At 43.3% G+C, this 6,958-nt stretch overlaps 1 non-coding gene across 1 annotated transcript; it reads left to right on the top strand.

Moving 5' to 3' along the window:
• Positions 1–6,590: 6,590 nt before the first annotated feature.
• Positions 6,591–6,673, top strand: trnal-uag (transfer RNA leucine (anticodon UAG)). Its single transcript has one exon. It is a non-coding gene; the product is annotated as a tRNA-Leu (tRNA).
• Positions 6,674–6,958: the final 285 nt, after the last annotated feature.

Below are 6,958 nucleotides of genomic sequence, written 5' to 3'. Positions count from 1 at the left end.
GTGAGAAACACCTGTTTTTTACATTTTGTCTGTTTTAAAACCATATATCTTTAATCCAAGCCAAGAGTTTGTCCTTTGCACTGATATTCTGATTCATTTTGATTTCAAAGAAAAAAAAAATTCTTCCAAAGCATCATAAAATTGCCAGACTCTACTTCTCTCTTGTAGTAGTACAGCAGACCTTTCCGGTCAAGCAGATCACAGAGTCCGAAATAAGCTTCCTCCATCAAACAAAGTACCTGAACTTGAATCTGTCATCATAAAAGCTAGAAACGCTCACCAGATTATGTTTTAAGAAGGAACTGCGGCTCGGGTTCCACCGAGACCTAAACTCGGATTTGAGGATTCAGAGTCCAGAGTGCGGACCGATGGTGCACAGAGGGTCCACCTACATTCCTCAGTGATCTTCTGCGTGTTCAAACCGCCAGAGTGTGACTACCCTGTCCCCGTGACCTCATTGCTCTGCTCTCGCCTCTTTGCAGCCGAGTCCGACTCACGGTAAAGTGAAAAAAATTGTTCTCAACGTGTGATTTACTCTGGAGCGAGGATAGATGTTACCTTTAGGTTCAATTTTTTATCCTCTTTAAAAGATCAAGGACTGGGGTGAGCTCGATTTACCACCCTTTCAGTTAAGAACCCGATGTGTGGACCGATTAAGCTGCATGGACTCAATCGTTTAACTCTTCTCCATTTGCAAGGCTAAGGTTAATGAAAAAACATTGCTGACTTTGTTTGCCAGTCACGAGTGCTGATTTGCAAGGTTTGTATTTCATCTTTTGCAAGTTGCATCCATTTTAAGAAAAACAAGTCGCTTAAGACAGGAAATGAATACTTGCATTTAATTAAGGCTAGCCGTAGGCGATTGTCCATAATGACCAGTTCTGCTCGAGAAGACAGAAAAAAACAGCAACTGCTGGGATTCAGACCCAGGAGCTCCTATTTACTAAACAGGTGTTTTAACCAACTAAGCCACACTACGCCCTGTGCTCCCCCTTTTTATAGCCACTGCCTTGGGACATCCTTGTTGTGAAAGGCACTATATAGAAATACACTGAATTGAATTGAATTGATAGTGTAAAATGTCGTGTGTGTTGTTTGTTAAATAAGACTGTCTTTATTGATTATTATGCCTCAGATGAAGATCAGATCACATTTTAGGAGCCATTCATGTCGAAATCCAGATCATTCCAAAGGGTTCACAAATGTTTTCTCGCAAGTGTGCAACATTCACTCCACAAAGTAAACGGGTCATGAAAGCCGACAGATTTTTCAAAGATTTCAGTACTGATGTCACTCCATGTAACTTTAATAACAGTGCGATGATAGAGGAACAGAGTGGGATCGCGGTGGTTTATCAGACCGGTTGGGGCTAGGGGTACACGTCAGGATGGCTGAGTGGTCTGAGGTGCTGTGTTTAGGTAGCAGTCTCCCCTTCAAACGTGGGTGCAAATCCCACTCCTGACAACGGGCTAGTTGGTCTTCCTTTTTCTGAGCTTTTTTGAAACAAATCAACACTAATCAAACACACAGGAATGTTTTCGAAAAGCATTGAGGAGTGGACAGGATGCCCCTTTGGAATAGGGCTCAGAAAATGACGGAAAAGGGAAATTACGTAAGATCCCACACTTTGGCATCTGATTGGACAAAAGGTACGTCGTCTCCCCGTCATGGAATCAAACACCGTTCTCTCACATGACAGGCAGGAATACTCACCACTATACTAACAAGGAGCACTGGCGTGCCGCTCGGAGGTATTTCCTCTTACGGCCACTACTGTTTTCGGGTTTCGGCTTTTATTTGCATTCCTTCCAGAGGAGCGCGTAAAAATGAGTTTTCATCTGCGCCATTCTCACTCCTCCTCTGCTATCGCCACTGCTCGTCCTCGTGCGCTTGGAAGACCTATGGAGTCGGTTCTTTCAGCTTTATTAATTGGGTTTTCAAAAGCTAGGAGTAGGGCACAAGACATGCAAACGCATAGAGAGTCATTATCTGCTCCCAGGTGCGAAATGTCATTGGTGGACACAGAATAATATATGCCTAAGGTAGCAGGTCCAAGTGATTTAGTGTTTTAAAAGTAGCAGGAAAAGCAAAACAGGTGCTTTTCCTTTGTTGCGCAGGCACACGACGACACCATAGTCAGCAAGACCTGAAGCTTTGTGGGGAGACCCCAACAGCCTTCTAGCTTGTCACCCTAACCACTCAGCCACGCCTGCAGAGTATACCACAGCTGCCGCCACTGCATTCTTGATACAATCTAACATAGAGTGCTGGGCGGCGGCGGAAACCTTTTTCAAAGTCGCTTTCTGTTTAACAACAACAACAAAAAAAACTTTGACAAACGTGCCTCGCAGGACTTAATGGTGGCTTCAAGTTGGAATGATAAAGTCTCCCCGTCCGGTCAGGAAAAGGGAACTTTGTTAGACAAAATGAAGGACGTAATAATAACGGAGAATTGTGTGCGCAGTACTGCAGTTGGAATAGCCTTTTATTTGTGTTAGATGCTGGAATTGCCTTTTTTTTACGCTCTTACGAATGCGATGTCAACGAAAACAGAACAAAGCACAAAAAACCCTCAAGTCCTACAGTTGAATAGAATGCCATTACGTGTCCAAGCAGTATTTGACTTCATCCTACCACTGCAACATGGGGCATATATGGAAACGAACACACGCAACGAATTGTCTCTAATCAGTCCCTACAGTTGTAAGGCGCCTTGAAGCATGCACCCCCATCATTAATCTTTGCGCATCTGTGCAAGGTAAACTCTTGAGCAGTCTTTGAAATGGCTCAAAGGAAACACGTGATTGATTCCATGTGCATCTGGGGTTAATTTCTTATTTACATTTAATTCAAGGGAAAGGCTTGGGTCAGTTTCAGACGGCCTCCAACAGCGAGATTCAAGCGCCCCACCTTCAGAGCAGTCTGTACAGCGAGAACGCCAATGGCTCCTCTGTTCTGGGTTGCGGTTGTGACCCCATAACCTGAAGTGTTGGTGGCAGACAAATGGAGACTAACAGGTGATGTCCTAGGACATGACTACATCGTGACGCTCAGTGGGGATGGGGTCCTCCGCTTGGAAAAGAGTGCGAGGCCCCTTTAGAAAAAGACTTTATTAACAGGCATTCCACCTCAGCCTAAACACCTATACCTTGCAAAGCGCATGCTATTAGACAGGCACCTCTGCAAGACCTTAAGAGTCTCTTAAACTAGTGATGGTAAGGTGTCCCAAATGGGCGATGTTCGGCTTTCAAATCATCTCTCTGTGGAAGCGCTCAGATGCAGCTGTTTAAGGCTTAGAAGAAGCTGACTGTTTCACTACCTAGCTGATCACTGTCAGTCAGGGAGCTCAGAGGTGAAAAGCCTGTCTGAGAGACAATTCACCGTCGATCAATTCAATATGCTCCGTAGCAGCTCGGCGCATCTGAGATCATCTTGGTTACCCTGTAGCTCAGATGAGTGAGAGCGTGTGTGTGTGTACCACCGTGATTGGATGCCGGTCCTTCTGCTGCCTAGCTTCCCTAATTTCGCGGATCGCTGTAAAATAGCAAAGAAAAAAAATAAACTGTCTTTTCATCAGCGTGATCGACCCTAGCCAGCATGCTTCAGTGGCCTAATGGATAAGGCACTGGCCTTCTAAGTCAGGGATTGTGGGTTTGAGTTCTCTCTAGAGTGCTCCTGTCCCATTATGAGTGTACAAATGTCCTTGCCATTTGCAAAGCTACAACCCCACCTTCCTCAGTGAGTATCTCAACTTCTTTCTCACATACAGTTGTGAGAAAAACCTTTGTAAACAACCCTCGGGAATGATGTGGGTTTCTGCATGAATGGCTCCGAACATGTGATCTAATCTTTATCTACATGTAAGTCATAATAATTAAGAAAGATAGTCTGATTTAACAAACAATACATGCCCAACATTTTACATTGCTGTTTCTTTACTGAACAAATGGTTTCAACAATCAAGGTCATTGATGGAAAAAGTATGTGAACCCTTATAATAAGGAGCTAGTGGAACCTCCTTTATTGACAAAAACCTCAATACACACTTTCTGTAGCGGCTGATCAGACCTGAGCAGCGGTTAGGAGTTATTTTGGCCTATTCCTCTATGCAAAACTGTTTCAGTTCATGTATCTTTTTGGGATGTTTTGCTCTGAACAGCCTGCTTCAGATCACACCACAGCACTTCAATGGGATTGGGGTCAGGACTCTTACTTGGCCATCCCAAAATACAGAATTTCTTCTGTTTCAGTCAATCTGTTTTTGATGTACTCCTTTGTTTTTGTCATGTTGCATGACCCAGCGTCTTTCGAGTTTTAGATCACAGACAGACACCCTGACATTCTGCTGTAGAATTTCCTGATACAACTTGGAATTCATCGGTCCCTTGATGATTGCAAGCCATACAGCCTCCGTCATGCTTCACAGTTGGGATGAGGTTTTGGAGTTGGTATGCAGTGTTTTGTTATCTCCAAACATAACGCTGTGCACATTTACCAACAAGTTCAACTTTTGTCACATCTGTCCACAGAACATTGTTCCAGGAGTTGCTGTGGAACATCCATGTGGTCTTTAGCAAACTTGAGAGGGGCAGTGGTGTTTTATTTTTTGAAGGGAGCAGTGGTTTCCTCCGTGGTGACCTCCCATGATCACCACTCCTGTTCAGATTTTTTCTTATGGTGGACTCATGAACACAGACGTTACCACGTGCAAGAGATGCCTGCAGATCCTTAGCTGTCATGGGGTCCTCTGTCATCTGTTTGAGGACTGTACAGCGTCTCCTTGCACTGATCTTTGTAGGACACCCACCCCTAGGGAGAGTAGCAACGGTGCTGACATCTACCTGACTGTGGACTGATGGAGGCCCAAGTCTTTAGAAAACCTTTCGTAACCCTTTCCAGTCTTATGAGCTTCAACAACTCTTCTTCCGGGGTCCTCTGAAATCTCTTTTGATCGGGCCATATTGTACGTCAACAGAATTCTGATGTGAAGAGCAGCTATCCAGGATTGTGTGATTTTTATTGCGGCAGGGCAGGTCAAACCCACACCTGAATTGACTCATCAGCTGACTCATCGATTGGAATAACCGACTCCAATTACCCTCCTTTCAAGATGTCATTATCCGAGGGGTTCACATATTTTTCCATCAATGACCTTGATTGTTTAAACCATCTGTTCAATAAAGATACTGTACTTGTTCAATAAAGATAAAGACGATGAACAAGAACTCCAGAAATTAATTATTAAGACAAAGTCAATCACCTTTTTGCTAGATCCCATCCCCACTCAGCTAGTCAACGATTCCCTCGAAGGACTGGCAGGACCTATAATTAGTATGATGAACGCATCCCTTGTGTCAGGCATTGTACCTGATCGATTTAAGGTAGCGGTTGTTAGACCGCTCCTTAAGAAGTCAAATTTGGATCCACAAGTTCTTAACAACTACAGGCCTGTCTCAAACGTCCCATTTCAATCTAAAAGTCTTGAGAGAATAGTTGTGACCCAACTTCAATCGTATCTGGATTCAAATAATATACTTGAGAAATTTCAGTCTGGTTTCTGCCCAGGCCACAGCACTGAAACTGTATTAACAAGAGTCATAAATGATATTCTGTTAGCTACTGATGCGGGGAATGCAACAGTGCTTGTGCTTCTAGATCTTAGTGCTGCCTTTGACACGGTTGACCACTCTGTTTTGTTACACAGGCTTGAGTTTGAGGTTGGCTTATCTGGAACCGTCCTTAAGTGGTTTACTTCATATTTAACTAATCGTTTTCATTATGTTCAAATATCTAATAATTATACTGCTTCATCAACGTCACCAGTTCAGTTTGGGGTACCAGAGGGATCAGTGCCGGGACCAATATTGCTCTCTCTCTACATGCTGCTGCTAGGTAGGATAATACGAAAACATAATATGAACTTTCATTCATATGCCGATGACACTCAAATATACATTTCGTTTACACCAAACAACAACTCTTCTATTATCACTTTAGTTAAATGCATTAATGAAGGAAAGACTTGGATGTGTGAAAACTTTTTGTTACTCAGTTCTGATAAAACTGAGGATCTGTTGATTGGAGGCAACAATACTGATAGTACTACTATAACTTCAGCACTTAACTCAGAGGATTTAAAAATTTGCCTCAAAGACACAGCATGTAACCTAGGCGTCATATTAGACACAAGGCTCTTAACAACTTGCACTGTTAAGTGCCTTGGGACAACCTTGTTGTGAAAGGCGCTATATAGAAATACATTGAATTGAATTGAATTGACAATGTAAAATGTCGTGTGTGTTGTTTGTTAAATAAGACTGTCTTTATTGATTATTATGCCTCTGATGAAGATCAGATCACATTTTAGGAGTCATTCATGTAGAAATCCAGATAATTCCAAAGGGTTCACAAACGTTTTCTCGCAAGTGTGCAACATTCACTCCACAAAGTAAACGGGTCATGAAAGCTGACAGATTTTTCAAAGATTTCAGTACTACTGTCACTCCATGTAAATTTAATAACAGTGCAATGATCGAGGAACGCAGTAGGATCGCGGTGGCTCATCGGACCGGTTGGGGCCGGCGGCACATGTCAGGATGGCCGAGTGGTGTAAGGCGCTGCTTTTAGGTTGCAGTCTTCCCTGGAGGTGTGGGTTGAAATCCCACTCCTGATATAGAGCTAGATCAGTCTTCCTTTCTTCGAGCTTTTTCGAAACAAATCAACACTAATCAAACACACAGGAAGGTTTTCGAAAAGCATTGTGGAGTGGACAGGATGCCCCTTTGGAATAGGGCTCAGAAAATGACGGAGAAGGGAAATTACGTAAGATCCCACACATTGGAATCTGATTGGACAAAAGCTACATTGTCTCCACGTCGGGGAATCAAACCCTGGTCTCTCACAAGACAGGCAGGGATAATCACCACTATACTAACGAGGAGCACTAGTGTGCCACTAG

This window comes from Atractosteus spatula, unplaced genomic scaffold (assembly GCF_055471065.1).
Source record: "Atractosteus spatula isolate fAtrSpa1 unplaced genomic scaffold, fAtrSpa1.hap1 Scaffold_9, whole genome shotgun sequence".
Lineage (NCBI taxonomy): Eukaryota > Metazoa > Chordata > Actinopteri > Semionotiformes > Lepisosteidae > Atractosteus > Atractosteus spatula.
The sequence above is the reverse complement of the archived record's forward strand: the minus strand, read 5'-3'. Positions and strand labels throughout refer to the sequence as shown.